Source organism: Harpia harpyja, chromosome Z (genome assembly GCF_026419915.1).
Source record: "Harpia harpyja isolate bHarHar1 chromosome Z, bHarHar1 primary haplotype, whole genome shotgun sequence".
In the NCBI taxonomy this organism is placed as follows: Eukaryota; Metazoa; Chordata; class Aves; order Accipitriformes; family Accipitridae; genus Harpia; species Harpia harpyja.
The window spans coordinates 83,893,071-83,917,519 of NC_068969.1; the positions used below are offsets into that span (position 1 = coordinate 83,893,071).

The 24,449-nt window shown below is 35.0% G+C and overlaps 1 protein-coding gene across 3 annotated transcripts in view; it reads left to right on the top strand.

Annotated features, from left to right (window-relative positions):
- The window catches only part of PTPRD (protein tyrosine phosphatase receptor type D), a 1,297,083-nt gene that overhangs the window by 596,292 nt on the left and 676,342 nt on the right, over window positions 1-24,449 (top strand). For all 3 annotated transcript variants that reach the window (XM_052775887.1, XM_052775885.1, XM_052775888.1), the window contains one exon: window positions 129-164. The gene's annotated coding sequence lies outside the window, so the exon portion shown is untranslated. The remainder of the gene's footprint in view (window positions 1-128; window positions 165-24,449) is intronic.

Here is a 24,449-nt window from a genome sequence, read left to right on the forward strand (position 1 = left end):
ACGTTTACACTATCAGAAAGCACACATACTAGTCACAAAAGAATATTCTGTTTGTGTGTGTGTGTATGTGTATATATATGTATTCAGTTACTAATTGTGCAGACTTTTTTTTTTTTCTTACATTGCAGGTTCTGTTGGTCTGCAAGTAATCTGGGGAATACAAGGTATTTTTTTGCTATGACAGTTGCATTGATTATAAATGTTAAATGAACCTCCATTCCTTTGGCTGGCTCCTGGTGGGGGGATGAGCAGGGAGTTGTTTGTTTTATTGCAGTGTAACATTCAAGACTTTGGAAAAGCATATGGTCCTAATAGGCTTGACTGTGACAGGTCGTATGAATTTTTTAAGCTAATCAACACAAATGGAAATTTACTAGCGTTTAAGCTGAATGACATGTATACTTGGTAGTTTGTGATTTAACCTTATTCATCCCAGCCATCTTACAAGGCTTGACTCTAAGGAACACAGAAATTTCCAAATATGAGAAGGCAACGTGTGCCTCTGGGGTTTTTGGTCACCCATTGTAAGCTGCACTGGACTGGTAGGTTCTGGAAAAGATGAAATTTTGGAGTTGAGAAAGGGAAGGTAATCAGGAATTTTTAATTTTTAAAAAAATGTAATAGAAAGATAGCAACCCTGTAGCTTTGAATTTCATCAGCTGGAATTCCTTTTGTCAAGTACAGAAGAGGAAAATTTTCGTGTGTGTATTGTGTCCTATCTCCTTACCTCTGTCCATGCCTCAAAGATATTGGCAAACACAGATAAGTCCAGTCAGCCACAAAATGTGCAACTATTGTGTTGGGAATTAAAAAAGGAGTCTGAAAGCTGATCTTTTGCTACTTATGTTGAGGAATCTTGGAGACTGTCTTAAAAGGCTTAGACAAAGCTGTGCACAGCAATTGTACTTCTCTTTGTACTGCCAGAGGATTCTTAGGTGATGTGCTGTTGTGTTCCCATTTATTTGAATACTGTAGTTGCTGTAGAATTTGGATCAGCTGTAGTAATTATGTGTGTGCAGAGCGTACTTCAACAGCTTTGACAATGGAATTCACTACAGATGTTCTACCCTTCATAGCTGCCAGGAAACTACCTCATTCTATGGAACTTCTAATACCAGTATCACTAGAATTACCTTGCTAAAATGGAGAAACAGCTTTCTGAAAGCAATGAATATGAAGGAAAAAGGTGGAGTTTCTCAGTGACGTTGTAATACCTATTTTAAATGGATATCATTACATGATTTAAAAATTTTGTAACAATATATTTAATTTTAACTTTTAGTCTTCTGCATTTGCCAAGCAGGGTGATTTATCATGGCAAAGTGGAAATGTTTTGAACTTGAAATATGGCAGAAAAGTGAGTTGTTGATAGGCTGATTTGTTTCAACCTGTTGAAGAAATATTTTCCCATTGGTTTCTAGCCAACAGCTATGCAAATAGAAATTAATATTCAAAGAAACAACACAACAATTGTTATTAAAGTACAGTGCCCTCCTACATATTTATTGCTGCAGTACAACTTCTGGTTTGTATGAATCAGTTTTCACTGTAGTTTATTAGCAATCAACAATGATTATTTGGCTCTAATGTTTACAAATTATAATTCATCATCCTCTTATCTTTTATTTATGAGACAATGTCAAATGAAAGAGACAAATTATGCTTTTTTATTTTTTTTGGTTGGGAGAGCTCTGCATTTTACAGCATATTAACTTTGCCATGAAGCTGCAGTGTTCAATGTTCTGCTCTGACTACCATGTACATCCAATCTGCCTTCACCTCACATCAGAGGAGAAAGTAGTCTCTTCAGTGGTGTCTCACACTCTGGCAACTGTGATTTTAAAACCAGTTTTAGAAAAACCCTGACCCGTTAAAGTCAATGGGAGATTTGCCATTTACTTCAGTGAAGCCAAGATTTTATCCCTTCTGTTCGCTGTGTTGTTTTTTAGTTGACACCTGTGCTAAGCAAATAGAAAGCAGAATAGAATAGATTCGTTCTGTTCATCCTTCTCTCATGGGAAATATTTTTCAATACATCAAAAATATTTGAATATTCTGAAATGGAACTGTTTAAATCCTGCTGCTCCAATTTTTATGATTGTCATCTTTAAGTAAAATATTTTAAGAAAGGAAAAATTATACTATCATGTTATCTCTGATGTCATTATATCTGTTACTGAAGAATAATTGTAACTACTAGGAAAGCTGGTCATTTTCCTTCTGTATTTCTTAAATTACTGCGACAGCAGTTACATTTAATTATCAGATTCATACTATGCTAGTATGAAGATGACATACATTTATGACAAAAAGCACTTGCAAAACAAATGAAACAAAAAAGGGAATGAAGGAAAACAAAGGTGAGAACATATATTATTAACAACACGTCAAAGCACTTTTTGCCAATAGAAGCTATATTTTACTCCTGGTTATTAGTGGCTCCAGTATGACATTACTAAAGTAAATGGCATTGTATTTACTACTGTATAATAGAATATTAATTATTTTATTCTAATTGTCACTCACATAGAAGACCTCCATTTCATATTACAAATTCATTGGAGGCTTCTAAGAGTTCTTTGTCAATTTTTCTTTTAATTCACATGCTAAAACAGTATTATAAAGTTATCATTAAATTTTAGTATGATAATCTCTTGTAAGACTAAAATGCATTTCTCTGTGTTAAGCCTGGTTCTTAACCTCTAAAGATTTGCAACAGGACAAGATCTGCTGAAGGGAATATAATTTTGGTCATGTTTTCTCTATGGTCATTTAATGAAGAATTAGTAGTTAATATAGACAGGATAAGGTTGGATAAATTCCACAAATTAGTCCCGCCCCTTCCCTTCCTGCCCCTTCCTTTCCCACCCCTTCCCGCCCCTTCCCTCCCCTCCCCTTTCACAAAATTGCTTTAAAGCAATTTCCTTCCATCTTTAGTGGGAAAAATATACTAATATTAATGCCAAAAAAATTTGTATAGGTTAATATTGCAATATTATATTAATTATAATATTAGTGTTCATTCATTCCTGATTAACTTAGTTGTGAAGGTAAAAAATTTTATAAAGGAAATATACCTTAAAATGAGCAATTTAACACTGTATGAGGTCTGAATTTTAATATATATGTTTTGGTGGAATAGCTTGTTTAATAGATCTTATCAGTAGACTCTGGCAAAATTTATATTTTAAATTTGGCCGTAGACTTGTTTTCAAAAACTCCATCTGTATCTTAATGGTAGCATGAATTTTGGAAAACAAATTAAATGGCAACACTATAACACTTTTTCACACTACTTGTGTTTTGTAGAACTCATTCTAGGACTCATCTTAAGGATACTGGGTGAAGAAGGGAGATGTGAAGTTTCTGATTAAAAGCATTATGCATACTATCTAATTGGAATGTGAAACTGAGTATGCAAAATACAGTATACATTGCTTTTGCAGTTCTAATATTTTTTGCTTGTGTTCTCACAATACAGTATTTATTTACTATTGTGAATACTTCTTCCTGCATCATACATTCTTGACTCCAACTAGACCTCAGGCACTGCAGTGTTGTTAGAGCTAAACTGGGGCATACAATACAAAAGCTTCAATTAATTTTTTCTGAAATTTAAAGCATAAAGATTCTGGGAGCCAGGAAGCCTTATGGATTAGGACTGTCCTTGTTTTCAGTTTAATGATGTGTCCCTAAATGATCTGAGCTTTTTGATCCTATATCTTTCATGGTCCTGAATCCTGTCCTGCCTCTTTGCCATCTCATCTTCACCCAGAAGGCACTGTTTATTTGGGAGAACATTGTCAAAACTTTTGCCGACATTGATTACATCATCCACACTTCGCATAAAATGCAAATGTTACAGGGCATCATGGAGAGGTTGAGTGACCTCTAGTTTACTAAATGAATAGGCTTTAGGGAGTTGTGGCCTGACAATAGAGAGAGTGGCTTGCCAGTCAGCAGGCATTGTAAGTAACTCTAGGTTGTATTTGTAATGTCACAAGGGCACCATGCTTGTCATATGAAATTATTAGTGATAGTTGATGAGAAACCTGAAGTGGTGAAATGATTAAAAGCACACCTGTGATCATATTATCAATAAAAATTAAAATGACCTGTCTCAACTGACTTTCTCTGCTGTCATGTACTGTGCACCATTTCCATGGTAATGAAGCATTTATGCTAGCTTCAGATAATGTATTCCCCTCAGGTGTATGGTTTTTATCATCATCCATTTTACTGTATGAATGCTGACGTCGTAGGTGACTGCAGATGTGCCATAATCCTTGGCTTCTGCAAATAGTCTCTCCCTTCCCCCTCTTGCTACACAGGTATTTATAGCTCTGTCACAAAGCCATTGATTGAATGTGTAGATGTCAGTATATTCAAAGTTTCTTTGAAAAGATTTAGTACTTGAATTGATACAGAAAAGGGATAATATGAAGGGTTTTCCTAGTATAATACATTCATTCCTAAACATCAATTCTATATAGCTAATATATTTTTAAGGACCATGCAATTTAAATGTTCTTTTTCAGAATGTTTTTTTTAGAAGTTAGTGAGAAGACTGAATATTTAAAATATCTAGTACTTTGATACATACTTTTTTATTTTTTAAAAGATGTTGATAAAATTATACTTCTCCTTAGTTTATTCAATGCTTTCTTTCTTACCCTTGAGTCTTCAAACCAGTTAAAATTGTCACAGTGTTTGAGGCTGAAACGATAAGCAAAGAAAAAAATTCTCCATACATGCAAACACACGTGGTCTTGTGGTACAATTGAATGAGATATATTTAATTATATTCTTATATAATAGAGCCACATTTTTTTTTGAGGACAGTCTCTGTAGCTGTGCTATAAGGTTTGGAAAAAAGAGACAAATTCACCTATGTGAATCTGAATTTTAACAGTTCACTTCTCGGCATTGTGCCCATCTGCTTAACTTGCAAATCTCTTTAATCTAGGGGCAATTCACCTCTTGCAAGACAGAGGTGTTAGCTACTTTAATGTTTTGCTTGGAGTTCTTCTTTTTTTTTTTTTTTTTTTCCCCCAATAAAGACAAAGCTGTAAAAGTGATAATATTTTATAATAAGGATTCCTGGCCAAAATACATTTCACTATCATTAGGCTTCCCTTTAAATTTTTTTTTCCATTAACCTTTCTTCCTCTTTTTACAAATGTCAAGTAGCTCTATAAGAAAATGTTATAGCCTCCAAATATCACAGTTTTACAAGATTGTAAACTCCATCTTACTGTAAAAGAACTTTATTTAATTAGTGTCTTTTTCTGAGTCAAAAGTCATTTATTTGAAATTAGTATCTGATTCCTAATACTGTGAAGTATAATGATAAGTGGGACTTAACAGGACATTAACTTCTAAAAGTTGAATTCCACCTAAAAGCAATGAATGATTGCACAGTTACCAAAGAAAACACACCACTGATCGCCAATCCTTTATCCTCAGTAGTTATAAAACGACAGAGAATAAATAATACTTCACAAAACTCATGCATCTCAGTTACTACTATTAAAATTTTTCAAAATAATTAAATTATGTTAGCGCAACAGAATTATACTAACTTTTAATGGGACTATATAAGAGGACATTAAACTTTATCTTTGATGACAATGTGTGCACCACTCAAACTCACTTTTTATCCTGAACATGGTGTTGAGTCTCTGGGATCGAGATTAGAAAAATGCCAAAGCTCAGTTTTGTTTGAGCATGTTTGAGAAATTCAATGAAGGGCAAAAGCTAAGACCTTATAAAATCTTAAGGAAGAATATAAATCTGTAAGGAGAAAGATAAAATAAGATAGTGAACAATGTCTATAAAACAAATCAGGACTTGTGTTCACCTGACTCAACAGGGAACCAGTTTTCACTAAGTATACTCAAGTCATGGGGTAAAGAATAGGCAGGTGATGATGGAAGGGTTTTTTGGTGATTAATATAAATAGGTGAAAATGTCTTTCTTTAAGAATTTATGTTGTATAGGAAAAAAAAAAGACGAAGAATCTGGTTTTGTCAGATTGGTGATGAGTCTGGTACATCTTTTTCAGATGCAGAAGTTTGACATCCAGTGTAATTTGGATTTGGGACTTTGATTTAAAGGGATCTGAGGTTCTGCCTTGTTCAAATTTTTGTTAAGTTATTTCCTTAATTTTTTAAAGTGTGCTCCTTTGAAATCAAAGACTAGCTACTGCCTATTTTTCATTTTTTCTTCATTTGTCCATATTTTAATACATTTGTTTCAAAGTTTTTTTCCTATTTCCAGACTTTCTATGATTTTTTATCACTGCTTAATAAACTAAGACTAAAATATCTTTATGCCTACTGAAATCTCTTTCATATTTGTCCCTAACCTAGCAAAAAATTTTAAGCATATTTAAAGCTTCAAATATATGAGTAGTGTCCTTGACTTTAATGTCACCTAAACAACAGTGTTTGGTGCACTTACTGATGATGTCTGAATACACATATGCTTACTGTTTCACTTAATCTAGACTGTAATTTGTCTTGGCTTCATATGATGGAGAAGATCAAATAAAAATCACCTACTGTTATTTTAAAATTTTTCAGAACCTTTCAAAATATATGGTTTAGTTTTTCTAGTTTCTTGTCTTAGTTCAGTTTATAATAGTAAAAATGCACTTTTTAGCTGTTAGACTAATGGCTGTTGAGAAAGTATTCATCTACTTTCACAACTAAAAGGCATCTTTTTGAAAACCTTGCTTTTATATCTTCCACTGATTTCATTGTAGTTGAGGTCATCCAGCAACTATGAAAACCTGAAGTTCCTTTGTCTGTTTGTTCTAAACTTGCTGATGAGTTTACAAAGAGATGGTATTTGTATTTGCATTATTTAAATGGTAAGATTTAGTACTTCCTAATAGTTTATACTTACAGTTTATGAATATAATGTGTTTTGAGATATCAGCTCTATGACCTGCCTGATTTAACAACAACAAAACAGGTAATGCCCATGTCTCTAAATGATTTCTTGCCCTCATCCCTCTTGGCTGATTAGGTGAAGGGGTTGACTTGTAGACTTTCTATCAAAATGCCTCTGAAAAATGAAATAAATTCTGTAGGCAACTTGCCTAAAAATGTACTCACATAGAAGAATACAGCAGAAATAATTTCTTAAGTGTAGGTCCTGTCATGGATCCTTATAACTGAAATTGTTAATTATTTTACAGTACTGTAAGAAAAAGGATGGATTCATAAAAACTGTGTGAGCAACCTGGTAATTTTGATTTCATAGTACATTACATGTACTAATTAATTAAGGGCAAACATGTAATATAAATCCTTACCGTAACAGTGAATTAGGTTCAGTGACCTGGGGGATCTCTTACAGTTTTATGGTCTACTATCTCTACAGTTTTGTGGTCTACTATCAGGTATTAATGGTATTATAGTATTAATGTAGCCTTGTTATCCTTAACTTTGCATACAACATTAACTCACCCTGTACCATATAAATATTAGAGAAACTAAACTTTCTGTTGGAAGAGTTTCTTTGATATTTCACATTAAGTACAAATAAATAAAAATGAAATTTTTTTTCCACAGGTCTGGTTTTGACCTTCCACGATCAAACTTTTTACTTTGTTCAGTTAGTAAATAGGGTAATTAAGTTGCTTGCACAAACATTTAAGTCAGCAGGTTAATTTTATAATGTTCTTTTACATGAATAGAAGAAATGAAAGAGTCCCCCAGGAAGGTACTCAACACACTGAAAGTTACACCGCTTTCTGAATCTCTGTGGAAATATCTCACTCTTGACCCGTCTCAATGACTCTTTGATTATGTCTGCATTTTTTGACACTTCTTACCTCTTCCTTCTTTCTTCTCCTCTGCACTTGTTCCAGGCCCCAAAAAGTTATCAATTTGTGTGTGTACCTATTACAACAGTGAATATTCAATAAGTTTTCCTTCTGGGAGATGCTGCTTCCCCTCTCATCTCTTTTTGATTTAATGGTGTAGGGTCTCTCCTTGCTGTTCAGGTCTTATCTCTGATGTGTCTCTTCTCTGAATCTTGAGTGATCATTTCTGTGCTGGTCATTGCCACCTCTGATATCTTATTTCCTGCTTTGCCTTCCATTACATAAGCCCTTTGCAGTCTCTTCCAGGACATCTGATCTTTCATCTTGGAAGTATATACAAGATCTGCCTTATGATAAGCTGTTTTGCCTTTTTCTCTAATTCTTTTCACCATTTTGCCTTATGTCCTAAAAGTAATGAGCTGGCAGCTTAATATTGTTTCTCATGCCTTTCTTTCTAATCTATTTCTGAGTTCCTAATAAATGAAACACATTCTTTTTTTGTCCTCAGTGCAAAATCCTGACACTTGTCTTAGCTGTTTCTTCTCTTCAATACTAAAGAGGGCTCTCTGCATCCTTTCCCTGTCCTGCCTCCAAACCTTTATGATTAAACTAAAATAAGAAATTTTCACTAGTCTTTTCTCCCTCACTGTCATGCACGATCCCTCAGTGGGTCTTGTCTTCTACTGAATGACATTTAAAAAGTCATCAAAGCACAATCCCATGGCTCAGCCTAATGGTAAAAAAAAGTATTAAGTGCACTTGGGGTTTACATCATTAGGTGTTTTATACAAATTTTCTTCTGTCTCCACCATGTTGATCATCTTTCCTTGTGTTTATGCACTCACAGCAATAAGACAAATCACAGCCTGTTTTCTTAGAAGAAAATTCTGACTTCTTTGGAGCATTGTAACAATAGAATCCATGTTCTCTTCTGCACTGTACCAATGTTCCTTAGTAAGCAGCTGATCTCTTTTCTAGGTCATAAGTTTCAGAAGCTGCAGCTTAGAGCTTTGGCTGATACTTAGGGTTCATTTATGACACTAGATTAAATGTAACAATGATGTCCTTTAAAATTTTCCTAGGTTATATAGACCCAAGTTACAAATAACAGCCATAGTATTTATATATGAATAATGGGGCAGACCTATGGATAATTCAGTAAAGGAAATAGCAAATTTTCTCTTGAAGGAGAGAAAATGTTTAACAATTGTATTTCCTATTCTCATTTGCTGTTCTGCTCACCATTCTTGCTGTGACAATGTTCTTGAAATTGAATTTGCTCTCTGTGAGATTAAGTGTTCCTGTCCAGTAGCTGTGAGATACACCTAGCAGCAGGTGGAAATGGGTCAAAAGCAAAACTGTGAAGCATCACATTATAGTGAGTGTCTACTTCAGTTTTGTCTCAGGTAAACAGGGAAATACAAAAAGTTTAAATGTAGAATTGTTTTGTCTGCATCTAGTCTTAAAGGTGGAAGAATGAGTCCCTGCTTCATTAACAGTCTCAGAAAGTATGTTGTGCTTGATTCTCCTAATAATACTGTGCACATTTGCTTCAATCCCCAGCAATGTATGAATTTTGGTTTCTTAAGATTCAGTCAAACAAGCAGCAAAATCACCTGTAATCACTAATCTCTCTTTTCGGTAAACATCATAGATTAATATCCTTTGGTCATGATGTATCATATAGCAAGCTTACTTTGGTGAATTTCCCATGATGGTATGCTGTAGCATTATACATTATTTTCCACACTGAAGACACAAACCTGATATAATAGGTTACCATTATCACTAGTCAAGAAACATTGAAACACTGCGTTTCTATTTTATAAAGTTAGCACATGTTCACTCTGCACTCAAATTTGGTAAGGAAGAATGTTCATACCAAAAAAAAGTATGTTTGCTTTACTGTTTTTCTTTTAAGAACTGTATGGGAGTTACTGGTTTATCTTTCCTTGCAACTGATCCAAGTGAGAGCCTTTTCAAAAAATGTTATGTTTTTGTGGCCTGCCATTTATATCAGGTTTTGACATCACTAGTCATTGTTCTATGTGCAATTGTTCAGTCATTTCATAAGATATAGAATTTATTTTCTAACTACATATTTAGCAATTGCTAGAGGAAACTATGGCTAGAAAGACTTGAATGACTTTATTTATCAGTAATATAACATGCAGTTTCATCCTGTAATTAATTCTGACTAATTGTGAATATCCATTGCCTGAATAGGCTGTGAAACCACTTCTGACAAGAACCTTGTCATCTACATAGAAACAAATTAATTGCAGTATACATACCTGTATGATAAATCTCTTCCTTAAAACATGCACCAACATAGTCACAAAAGATCCTGTAAAAGAAATGGGTGGAAACTAGTTTAAATAAGTCACAAATAGGATTAAATAAATATTGTTGAAAACACATTTTCATTAGATTCAAGCAGGTTTTTACAAATGCTGAATACATAGGTATATGTAACTAAACAGTTTTTAAAAACTATGTTTTTTAAAAACCTGTTATTTAAAAAATGGAAATTTCAATACTTATCCATCAATATATAAATATCATTTCATTATACTTGAAATATATTATAGATATGTAGAAAATTTACAAAGTAGACATATTTTTGACACTAAGCAGAAAGTTCAATGTATCTTCTAAAATGTTCATCTCTACTATGTAAATGTCAAAATTTTTCAACCTTGAAGGAGATAGATAGATTCCTTGACTTTTTTCTTTAAGCTGAGCACAATGCTTCACACAGTGTAGCCACACTGGTATAAAATGAAAAGAAAAGAAACCTGAAATGTTATTGGAAGTAAACTGTAAAATCTGCTACTGTAATTTCTTCAGGTTGAGATTTTGTCCTCACCACCGTGAGGATGTCTTCTTTGCAACTTGAATTTTAGGTTTAAAATACAAGAAAATATTGTCTGGCTGTCCTAAAATTCAGTGTCCTGACTCCACTCTTCACCAGGCCCATATCCCTTAAGACTGTGAATTCCACCAAGGCATGATCACTGCAGCCCAAGCTGCTACCAACCTTGACCTCTCTAATTAGTTCTTCTGTTTTGGTGAGCAACAGGTCCTGTAACACTTCTCCAGTTGGGCTGCCTATCTCCTGGATTAAGAAATTATCCTCAACACACTCCAAGTCTCCTGAACCGCTTGCATCTTGCTCTGTCCAGCAGATGTCAGGGTGATTGCAAGCCCCCAGCAGGATTAGAGCCTATGAGCATGATAATTCCTGTAGTTGAAGTAAGAATGTTCATCAACAAGCTCCCCTTGTTCAGGTGGCCTGTAATAAACACCAACCATGAAGTTTCCTTCATTGGCTTGGCCCCTAATTTTTACCCACAAACTCTAAACCTGCTCATCACTGTTTTTTGAAAGAGAGCTTTACGCAGATAGTTCATTCTTTTACATAGAGGGCAACCACTCCACCCTTCCTTCCTTGCCTGTCCCTTCCGAAAAATTTATAGCCATTCATTGCAGTGCTCCAGTCATGTGATTCATCCCACTACTTTTCAATGACAACAATTAGACCATTACTTCCTAGCTGCACAATGGCTTCCATCTCCTCCTGCTTGTTACCTATGCTGCATGCATTGGTATAGAGACACTTCAGTTGGGCTGTTGACTGTGTCACCTTTTTAGAGAAACACGCCCTAATTCCTTTGAGGCATTTCACAGGTGTTTCCCTGTTGGTTCCCAATACATCGGCAGGGCCTGGATCTTTTCTGTTGCTCAAAACTCCATCCCCTTCCCCTGCTAAATCTAGTTTAAAGCTCTCAATATAAATCCATATTTGTAGTTGAAGGCAGGCTAGTTATGAGCTTAACGTAGCTGGTGTTTTAGAAACTCTAAGGATGCCAATGTGATCCAATATGGTGTTTTTAATACGTAGTTGTAAGAAGAGCCATTTTTTTACCATGGTTTCAGTTAACATTGTAGTTTTGTTTTGATAACTCTAAAAGACTTGAAACAGAAGTTGCAACTATAACTCAAATTCAGTGCATATATCCCAGTCACCCCAAGATCTCAGATTCATATTTTTCTGTTATGAACGCATTAGCTGAGATTATCAGACTATCATCTGATCATGAGGTTAATGATGTTATCATTTACAATCTGAGTTAATCTCAGTGTGTATTATTCTATATATCATTCCAACTCCAATTGTTATATCACAACAATCACTCTACTACTGATGAACAACTATTAATTATTGCATCATTGTCAAGCATTTGTCCTCCACATTTATATTAAGAAATCTTCATGGAAAAAAAAATTTATGAAAAGTGTTTATTTAAATCTATTCATTATCTGTAAAAATTGGTCTATAAAAATCATTGCTTTGATATTTTCAAGTCTAAAAATTTTCCAGACTGCTCTAGCACAGAAATCCCTGAAGTTAGAAAGTTCAGCTTTATTTGTAAATTATATCAAAATATGTTTTTGCAGTTTATTAATGTGCGTATATTTAATTTCTGAAAACTGTCATTAGTTATTTTCTTTATGTTGAAATGTGTTATATAAAAAAAATGTTAAATATATTCCCCTGATATATTGCAGCGTACCAGATTTTCTGCCACTTTTTTATAGGAAGTAGACAATATCAATTTTTTCTAGTATTGTGAGTTGTGTGTAAGAAACTTGACAAATCAGATAGATGTTCTTATATTTCAGTGACTTAGGGAACTTAGACTTGCTCAGCTACAAACAAATGTTCTCTAAGCTTGTGTCCTTGGGCTTTTGAACACAAGGTGATTAACAGGAAAGAAAACTATCTCCAGGACACATTTTTTCTTTCTTTTTTTTTAATCAGGTTTCCTACAGGTATTCTTGCCTCTTAGTTTCCTAACTTTGCAACTTCTCTCCTACTTTTCTTGTGCCTCCTGCTTTTAATTAGCATATATACCTTTATGTCTATAAAATTTATGCACCAAAGTGTTACAAGAAGAGATTTTGTAGATGTATATGTAATTTTTCAATAGTAATGATTTTATGAAAATAAAATCAGGTAAGACGGTATATAGAGCATGGAAGGCAAAACAGTAAAACCTTTAAATGAGTGGAAGAGACGTTAGGCTGAAGAAGTGAAATCATGGATTTAAGTTCATTCTACAACCTCTAAAAGGCACACCTATTGAAGATAGAGTGTGACTGTATGTACAGCCCTACTCTGTTTTATGCCCTCTCTCCTTTTCTGTGTGATGGTATATTCAGAATCCACAAATTAGATGTGTCTCTTAAATCAGGCGGAAAGCTCAGAAATAATAAAAAAAAAATCTTATCACTTCCTCTTTCTTTTTTGTCTTACACTAGGAAATGCTTGTTTACCCAGCTAAATTATATTTTATCTTGGGAGTACATAAGGGTTTTTAGATACCTAGAAAATTAATAGTATTATGAAGTTTCAAAGTTAACTACACAACGATCCTGTATTGTTCATGAATGTTATTCAGCAAATGAAATACATATATAGACACAAATTTGCAAAAGTTAAATTGTCCAATGAAAAGACCTGACACCTAATCAAATCTATTAATCTCCTATACAAAATATTTGTTTAATCTATTGCATACAAAAAATCATATGTATTCTTCAAATAAAATCTTAAACTATAAAGCAAATTTCTTTTTTTCATTAGTTACCAGAGAATCCTACCTTCCTGAAAAATTCAAAGATGGAACTATATTGCCAAATTTGGCTTAGAGTAGACTATTGTGGAGCCAATTACACAAGAATAAAAGCTTCAACGATGATTTAAGATAGTTCTATATGAATTAAAATGTATATAAATTTTATTATTTTTGCAGATACAGTATGATATGAGAGTCTTGCAGGGGCTTTAGGGAAGTAAAGTTCAATTTCTAGATTTCCTAGAGCAAAACAAAAGCATCTGTACCTATTAAAATGTAGGGCTGAATCTTGACCTTAACTAAGAGTAAATCAGGAGAAAATTACTCCTGTGTTGGAAGAAGTGTTTTTTTCATCATCAGATTGAATTTAAACATGTAAAAAGCTGTCTAAAACTTCTGAAAGTGTTTGAGGGTTAGAAAGCCTTGAGAGGAAAAATATCCATGATTAAAAGGAAGCAAGGCAGGCACAGATATTTTCTCTAAGATTTAGATATGTTTAATACTTTCTAAAATGTATTACTTATAATATATCATTACTTATAATATATCATTCATGTAAAATCAAGCCCCCAAACTTGAAAAAAGTCAGTTAAAGTTTCCTGTAAAACCCAAATTTGGCATTGGTCCAGCATGTGTATATGCATCTGTCCTGAACAGCACTCAGTTACATACTCACGTCTTTTAATCACGCTTTTCACAAAGCGTCACTGATTCTGTGTTCCTTATCTTTTGACTGACAATACAAGACACAGTATAATCTGCAGAAATGTGAATCATCTCACCTGCAATGGTGTTTAGTGAGAGCTCTGCTCTGAGCCTATAAAGAGCTATACTGCTCTAATTATGATGAAAAAGAAACCCCTGTTCATCAAAAAATTGGTCACACAAAATTAGCTGATACTTTATAATTCTTTCTGTAACCTTTCTGCCTCAGTTTCCTTTGTGTAAAATGACATTAATATTGCCTCATTTCATTTGATTATTCTGAAGACCTATTATTTAATATTAGTAAAGACCTAAGATCTCATGACAAAACCACCAGAAAATTCCATAAGATAGTTAATAATGTTGTTTTCAGATCAAAATTTGAATAATTTTCAGTAAGGAAGGCCAGTGAATAATAGTGGAATATACTGAATATTAACTTTCTTAAACTCAGCTGATAACAGCTGGAAATAAACAGAAAACCTTAAAAGCATGCAAACTCTTTTCATGCCTGATATGCTTTTAGGAAAATAAACTTCTGAATATCTGGGTACAAAGTATATCTTTATCTTGTCTCTAATTAAATAGTTAGTTTAAGAAAGAATACTCTCTCTCATGCAAAGCTTACTTTGAAGTAGAAACATCTTAATCTTAAATTTGATTCCCTGACTTTGTAGCTGTCTTCTTTTACATAGTGTATTTCTGCATACAATATTTGCACGAAGTGTTCATACAAAGAGAGTAGCCTGTTATGAAAGACATGACCACCTCTCTACTGCCTGATGATGTACCCAAATTTCTCTTCCACCATTCCGACAGTTCATGAAGCTGCCACTGTGAAAATCTTGGCATTTTTAGAAAAGGAGTTTGAACTAGTCAATTTTGAAAGACTCTGATTTTTAATTTTTTTTTTTAATGTTTGTGCACAAATTTCATTCTCCATTAATGAATGCTTCATACACACGTGCATATTAAGACTGAAAAAAAGATAATCTTTGGTATTTGTTTTTAAGCAAAAGTGAGGACTTAGCTATCAGCATCCGAAGTGTCTCTGCTCATTAGTGAGATAAAAAGCAGCTGTATTTCATTTTGCAGTTTTTTTCATTGATAATATTTTATAAAAGTTTTTGGCTCATGCTTTATGTAGTGTAAAATCATATAATACCATAAAACACCAAGATTTCTAAAACAGTGTCATCTGAAATGATGTAACAATACTAAACTGTTTGTATTATGGAAGGTGTGTTATAAACAAACAGAATACTAGTATGATTGTTTATAAGTGGGTTTGTAGCATTACCTGTAGTAAAGGGAGCTTATATGGGAAGTGTTCAGAAAAGAGTTCCACAATTTGTGGTTTAGAGAACCTAGCTGACAGGGAAAGACTTGCATCAAAACTGTTTACTTATCAGCAGACCTGCTGGGAAATTGTGCCCTCGGACAGTTTACTAAGGAATGGGGCATACTATATCAGAAACTAGCCTTTCAACCAAGACCAGGGGGCTTTCTAAAAAGGAAGTTTCTATACCTTAATTGGAAGACAATAGCTTGATACAGGAAGTAATGAATTGAATTCTGTGGTGGTATGTAGAAGTTCAGATGAGATGATTAGAAAGGTTCCCTAAGGCTGAAAAGTCTTTGAACCATTTCTCTATTACACAGAGCTTTTGGTTTGCTGTATGCTTCAGCAAGATATTTTCTAATAATCTATAAGGGTAGACTTTGCAAAAGTGCTTAAGTCTGCCTTAACACTGCTCCCATGGAGGCATCCTCATGCTCAGTGAAGCAGCATTAAGTTAGAACTAAGTGCTCCTGAGAGTTCTACCTGAAGGAGAATAACGCACATTTAAATAGTTAATTTAGGAACCTAGTTGCCATTTTTATGCTACTGATACAACTTACAGCTATGGTGGTTTTGAGTTATTTGTATTACATTTGTTTGATACTATTATAAAAAATAAATCTTTTCATGTTGGAGAAACCTTCCCTTATAAACACATCTTACTGATATAATATGATCACTAGAGACTGATGATTAATAGAGGGATAAATTGTGATAGGAAGAGATCAGTCATCATGTAAGTTTTCCAACATTTAATTTTGTTTTTTTCTTCCTAATCAAAGTAACTTAATCTTTTACCAAAGCAATCGCCTTAGAATGACCAGAGCAGTAACAACAACAACAAATACCAAATTTTTTTAGAGTAGGAGTGTATCACACAGTCTTTTAGGATAAACATTCAAAAGAAGGTCAAGGGAATATATCTACAAAATAATGTTATAGACATAAACAATTTGGATTTTTATCTGATCTGATATCAGTCTTTGTTGTGTGTCTCTTTCTATCAACAGTGTCTTGGTTTTACCAACTGTAAGATTTTTTTTGTAAAGTGTTGGCTTCACCACAGTTGTAAAAGAAAAATAAAAAGGTAGGATTGCCTATAAAGTCCATAATTTTATGCATACTTACTTTTTCCATTGACACATCTCCTACTATGCTAGGTAATGAGTGAACAGTTGTGAAATGCTGGCTACATGCTGTATATTTCTTTGCTAGCATGTAGTGTTTTCTGTGTCTTTCGTTTTTTTGCTTGTTTGTTTCGTTTTTTTCCTTGTTTGTTTCATTTTTTAATGTATCGTAAATTCCTAATACAGAGTTCTTATTCCCAAAAAGGTAAAAAGTATTCTGAGAATTTAGAAGCCTCAGGTCTATGCATTAATGTCCTATGCATTAACATGACTACATGGCAGGTCCGTACATAAGAGGATGGTTAAAGTTCTCTGGAACTGTTCTTGTTTCAGTTTGAATTAAAGCTATTTGTTCATAATCGTATTAACTAGTCTTTGAGTAACCTTGTTTCAGTTCATTGGGCATTTTAGCAGTGTTCAGAATACATATGCATGAAAGATGAATAAAATTTAGCTGAAAATGTCCTGAGTCTTTTTCTGTCACTTTTCACAGTTATTGCAAGTTTATATCAGGAGGTTCATGGGAGTGTGAATGGAAAAGTTTAGTGGTTTGATCTGCACAGCAACCACCAGATCCTTAATTTTTTATTTATTTATCTATTTATTTACTTATTACATTGTAGTTTGCATTCAGAATTGTTTCATCTCTCATGCTAACTAAATTAGAGGTTGCAGAACCCGTGAAGGCCTAATAAGACATTGTGGAAACAATTTTAATATCACTGTCAATAAACAGTACACGTTGGACTTCAGAGTGTTTTGTCCCAACACAGCTGTATCCCTTTTGGGAGAAAAATTGATGCCTTTTATCTTTTTTAAGTGCCACGATGAACCTCAGTGTGGCAGAGGTCATTCAGGCCTTAAAATTCACAAGGGTTTGGCATCTGTAAATGCTTTCCTTCCAGGCTAACCAAATGGCTTAATCCAACTTTGTAAAAATAAATTGGTTATTAATTTATTCTAAAGTTACTTAGAAACCAGAGGCAGTGTAAAGACAAAATAAAGGTCCATATACATGTTTATTCTTAACTAAACCCTAATTTTTTTCAGAAAGCCTGAGAAGCTCTATGCATCTTATTGCCTGCTTTAGGAGAGGCAAGCAGTTTCCTGCTGGCTGGTTTTGCTTTTTCACCTGACTGCCAGAGAGCAGCAAAGGCAGACATGGCTCTGCAAAGCAGAGTCAATCAAGAGCCACAGGCAGATGTCGGGCAGGCAGGGCAGAGACCCTGTACATCTGGCCAAGGACAGCTGAACTGGTCCATGACAGTGGCCAGGGTCACCGGCAGCCCTGTAACCATGAGGCACATCCACAGTGACAAGGCAGGTCTAAGCCCCAGCTTGGAGGTCAAGACCCTGGATCAGCATCAGGTTCTGGATGAGCAGTGACAAGGCCAGGCATGGGCACAGCTACAATGGAGGACGTCCCTCCAGCTGGTAGCAAGGACAGGAGCCTCCCCTTGAAAGCAATTCCAAAGCAAACAACCAGGAGAGCAAGACCTTAGTGCAGGTCCTTAGCAGATATTTTTTGGAAGAGCTCTTTTCAAGGCCAAACATCTGCACTGTTATTTAAGCCAGCCCTGAGCCCAGGCAGCCAAAACCTGAAGCAAGAAGACATGCACTCATGGCCCTGATGCTGAGTTAGTATTTATCAGCACCTTTTTTCAGGACAGCAGTTGGCAATGCTTTCCAGTTCCATCTGCTCCTTACGCCTACATCTTGTTACACTCAAAATCTTGTCATAGGCAGAAGGGAACTGTCATGGTTTAACCTCAGCCAGCAACTAAACACCATGCAGCCACTCGCTCACTCCCCCCCACCCCAGTGGAGAATTGGGGAAAAAAAAAGTAAAACTTGTGGGTTGAGATAAAGACAGTTTAATAGCACATAAAAAGAAGGGAAAATACTACTACTGCTGCTACTACTACTACTACTGCTGCTACTACTACTACTACTACTACTACTACTACTACTACAAGAATATACAAAACAAGTGAGGCACAATACAATTGTTCACCACCCCTGACCAATACCCAGCCAATCCCTGAGCCACGGTCCCCCCCCACCTCCCCCCAGTTTATGTAATGGGCATGATGTAATACAGTATGGAATACCCCTTTGGCTCATTTGGGTCAACTGTCCTGGCTGTGTACCCTCCCAGTTTCTTGTGCACTCCCAGCCTCTGCTGGCAGGGCAGTATGAAAAGCTGGGAAGTCCTTGACTTAATATAAACACTACTTAGCAACAACTAAAACATCAGTGTGTTATCAACATTATTCTCATCCTAAGTTCAAAACACAGCACTATACCAGCTACTAAGAAAAAAATTAACTTTATTACAGCTGAAACCAGTACAGGAACTCACCACATATTATGTATGAGACAAGAACTTATTGTGAATTGAACACTAACTGACAACAAATTTTAACAATATAAATAAAATTCAGTTATTATTGGTTCACTTACAAAATACTGACACAATTTCCACATTAAGGTACTATTCAAATTTTGTTGTTCAAATTTTGCTGTTCAAATTAGCATAGAAAAGTCTCATTAATAATACAATTTAAGCCAGTGTTCCTCAGGACTTGTCCAGATACAGCACTCACGGAGCTGGGGCTTCAACAATTTCAGCAACGGTTGCTTGGCCCCTGGATCCTTGTTAAAGCAGTGTAAACCAGCCTGGGCCACAGCAAGCCCAGCCCCATCTTGGGACCCTGCATCATTGCAACAACACTTACTGGATTATAATCTCTTCATCTTTTATTTGTCTTTTATGTTACCTCATGGTACAAGAAAAATAAGGCTCATCAACCTGATTTAAATTGACATGAAAACTTTCTCTGATTGAGAGCTCCTAACAATGCTTCCTTGAGGTGGTGCTCATCTTTTACTTCCCCTGAACTTCCTCATACATTTTGCTCCTTGCAGTAGTCAAGATAATGCTAAGGGGCATATGATATTTATGTAAAAATACTTGAGGGGCATAGGTCATTTATGTAAAATAACACAGGTATGTGCTTTAATATCCAAACAAAAAGCTTTCCAATAGGTGTCTTTTTTCAGCAAGCATTAGTAATATTAGCTACCTGAAATAGAGTTTTATATATTTTAGGTGAATTAGAAGCCTCCATTTTTATTGTTTATGCTGCTTTCTATTGTATGAATGGACAATTAGAATTTCTACAAATAGTGAGAACTAAAATTACAATGAGAAGTCAGATAATATCATCACAAAGTACCTTTTATTTCTGTTTAAAATTGGTGTTAGATTTATATCAAGTATATCTCAGTTTGTCTTCAAAATAACAGAAGTTATGCTCCTATCACAGAAGAGTTTAAATCTGAAGTATGCCATTAGTCCCTGATTGAAGCTTGACTCCTTGTTTATTGAGATATTTTGGTGGATAAAGGCCTACATGTGGTTTCTTTGCATTTTCTCTTATTTATTAGCTTGTCAACATAGTTATTTTTTTCTTTTGAAAACTGGTTATAGGAGTATAATGCAATGTATTTTGTTAATTTTTTTGTTGTTTTTAGACAAATAATTATTCCTACATAAGTTATGTTTGTTTAAAACTTATGATACATACAGAGTTTCTCCCCTGTGCTTTTTAAATTGCAAAGATAAACGAATCTTCGTTTAAGTTTTTTACAGATTAGAAAACTGAAGCACAAAACAATTTGTTTATAGCCAAAAATAAGGATTTAAAAGGTGTGCAAAATGCAAAACAGAAATCTTGAGGGGTTTACCTACACCTTCATTTTGGTAAGCATTATTGTATGTGGCCATGTTCCTCAGCCCAAAGTATTTGGGATTACTTGGATTAGGTCAAACATAGGTATTTCCATATATATATCCTTTCCAGAATTCATTTTTGCCAAAGCAGTGTCAGTTGTTTATAGTTGTCTACTTTTTAATAGATAAATAAATACATACATAAGCCACTGGTTCTGAGCACCAGATTCTCATCTCAGATTCTGAGGCAGGATTCATTGTAGCCAACCCAATCTTCAGCTTGACCAGAGGAAAGGAAGATTTGCAGGTATTGCAGTACCTCTTTAATTTAACTAAATTTGTCTGTAATGTAGTCTAGTCTTGACACAAGACTGCATCTTCTGCATCTTTTTTGAGGTGTGAGAGTTGTTCAACAAAAGCAAGTACTAGGTGGAGAAAAATTCTTGATCATCTCCCTATGTCTCATGAGAAACTCCAGCCATTTTTGCAGCCGGGTCAATGACCCCATCGCCAAAGCTTGTGCTATGAGAGAAAGTGAGTTTTGACCACTGTCCTAGTGGAAATAAAAAAAGTGTAAGCCAATGGAGAAGGAGATTCTGCAGGTCTTGGGCCATGCTATCTTTCTTTGCTCAGCTTCTTAAAACTAGTAGGAGGAGACAAAGACCTATCTGGTTTCCACCAGGAATCTACTTGGCTCATCTAGGCTCCCTCATAGGGGGTCTTAGGGACACTTTTATATAATGCTTATTTTTTCTCCATGTATCTATTCTCTCTCTTTGGCACAACAGAACAATGTCACAGTGTTTCCCTAAAGGTAAGAGTGTTGTTTTACTCCTTTATTTCTAGTTATACACCTCTCACAAAAGACAAACTCCCGCTACTCCTCTCACTTGGATCACTGAATGAGCTGCGCTTGGAGGTTTACCTTTCTGTCTGTTATAGCAGTTACTAGCCTGGCCTCCTCTGGACTCTAATCAGATCATCATGATTTCCACTGAGTGCTGATTGGTTTGTCTTTTTCTTTTTTTAGCTTTAGCTAAGCTAAAAAGGGAGAGTTTGCCATTGGATTTCAACTGTCTTCCACCTTATTTTTTCCAATTACTGTATATATAAACACTGTGAAAAATATTGTTTGCGATCTGCAGACTTAGTCAGAACTTTAGTTTCTATTTCTACTCCACTCGAAAGTGTGGTCCATTCTCCTTTTGGAATAGTCTTCCATAGCTGCACTTGTATTTATATTTTTCTACAAGTGCTGAAGAACTTCACTAATGGCAACTCTTTAAGTTTTTCAGGAAAATTCCTTTTTTACTAATAGACATTTTGTGATCCTATTTGCAACCATTGAACATGTGTGTATTTTAAGGATCTTTTCTTTTTTGTCTTATGATATGTTTATATACTTTATTTTTTACAGTAACAATAGTGGTCAGTGAGCAAAGCTGTATTCATAATAGCTAGAGAAGATTCATTTTTCATGAGAAGTCTGACATTCTTAAAGTCATCTGTTTCTTTGACTTCTATAAAGGAAAAAATCCAAGCAGCAAAATTAAAGAGTTTGAAAGATGGACATCTCTGAAGTGCCTAGTTATCCATTTTTCCATTAACAATAGCACATTCTGTTATTGCAGTTTTTGATTTACAGCCTCAAATAGGCTTTGAAAAATATAATAGAACATCTTTAATTAAATCCCCAAAACTCACATTCAGGGATAAATAATAATCCATCAGCTATTCCATTCTCTAACAGGACCCAGGAGAACTTGACAGTCTTAATCACTTCAGCCATTTATACCTTCATTTTCAGCTTTGTTTCAGTTGAGCCATTTAGTGGGGTTTATCTAAATTACAGTATCTTTTTTTTTATCACACTTCATAGCTGTAACACAGAAACTAATTTCAGGTGCAAAATGGAATATCTCTGAAGCACAGACATCAGTGGCATAAGCGCGTTAGAATGAAAAGTTACCTGTCACTGACTGATATTTGTCTCTGTAATGAGCTGAGGCATTCAGGAACTGTGCCTCTAGTAAAATTAGAAACCACCACCAGCAGCACAGCAGAATTCTAAACATGTTAGAGAACATTCATTTTCCTTATTGCACAGGACAGCTGTGGAGTACAAAAATAGTTTCATTAATGTAAACAAAGTTTTGAACTACATGCCAGCATTGCTATAGGTGCGTGGAAGGTCAAAGTAAATACTCATACAGTTCCTAAATACTCATATTGATGCTGTTCTAGTTTCTTGTACCTATCCTGAGGATAAAATAACATATATATGTGTTTTTAGATTTTACCTTTGGTACAGTATCCAGTTCTTTTAAAATATATTCTGCATATGAAATAAAGGGATATGACCTTGCATTGTCAAATGCACTTCTTAAACATCTGCATGGTTGCCCCAAATTACAACTAAGGTAAAAATGACAGGGTGCAACTACATTTTTTATTGCACAGTGACAAATTTCGTGAAAGTAGGATCCCTCACTGTAGTTTTTCTTTTAATTAATTTTACTCTATTGTTTTTGTATATTAAGATTTCCATAGCTTGCTAATGCTAAACATATGCAATGATGACCTGTATAGTGGTATTTATGTATTTAAACCCTACTTATATTAATATCACACAGTTTCAACATTTAACTATCTCACCAGAATATTTTTTCACATTCTAAGGCTGCCAAATAAACTTCTCTGACTATCGGTTTACCTCTGAAAGGACATGAGAATGTAAGAGTATGATCTTTTTTCAGGACAGCTCACAAACAGATTATCACTGGAAAATTAATTAATCACAGGACAGAAAAATTTGGGGGCTGACTTTTTGGGGTTAGAATTCTACCTTCAGTAAGCAGCTTCAAAAAGCATCTTCCTAAATAACTGTGCCATTGCCCACCAGTTAATTTGCATCATCTGTGTGCACAGTGCAAGTGATTGAGAGGCAGAAGTAGAAGCAAATAGAAGTTCTGCCAAGAGCACATGGTAGAAGTGCATGCCTTTCCAGACAACATCCAGGCACTGTGAAATGAATGAAGGGAAGAATGGGGAAGGAGTTAAAGCAATAGGAAAACCCATCTGTGTAACACCACAGAAACTAGTAAGACCTAGGCTGTATACCTCCAATGCCTAGGACTACCCTTCTTTAAGCTTCCTAAGCCTCACTATGCACACCTCTTCTACAAAACAAGAATGAATAATGGGCATGCCATCTTGGTCTCCAAAGATGATAGTATTTTCCCAGAGTCTTTTATAGTGTTCTGTGTGATTGTTTTTCCATATTAAAACTAAATAAACAATATATTAATTATGCATAATGTTTAAATATAAAGATTTTTAAAATTCATTTCTCTCTTTGACTGCTTATGGGCCAAGAGTGTCACTGTGTCAAATAAATTTCCTTGTTATCAAGATATTTAAACTACTATCTTTCTTTCTACCTTGAATGAAAGCTCACTAGCATAGATGTAAATTTCATATCAATTCATAAAGCCTTCTGATATAACCTATGTGAGAAATGTTAAAAGTGCTAAGGGCTAAAATTGAAACATTCCAGATGCTCAAGGAGGTAGTCAATAGGACCCCCTGGGAAACTGCCCTCAGGGACAAGGGAGCAGAACAGAGCTGGCAGATCTTTAAGGGCACTTTCCATAGAGCACAAGAGCTCTCAATCCCCAGGTGTAAGAAATCAGGAAAGGAAGGCAAGAGACCAGCATGGATGAGTCGAGACATGCTGGTCAAACAAAAGGGCAAGAAGAAAATGCACAGTCAATGGAAGTAGGGACAGGTGTCCTGGGAAGAGTATAGGGACATTGCCCAGTTGTGTAGGGATGATGTCAGGAAGGCCAAGATGCAGCTGGAGCTGAACTTGGCAAGAGACGCAAGGAATAATAAGACGGGCTTCTATAGGCTTATCAGCCAGAAAAGGAAGGTCAAAGAAAGGGTACCCCCACTAAACACAACAGTCAAACTGGTAACAACAGACAAGAAGAACGCTGAGGTACTCAACAACTTTTTTTCCTCAGTCTTCACTGGCAACCTCTCTTCCCACAGCTCTTAAGTG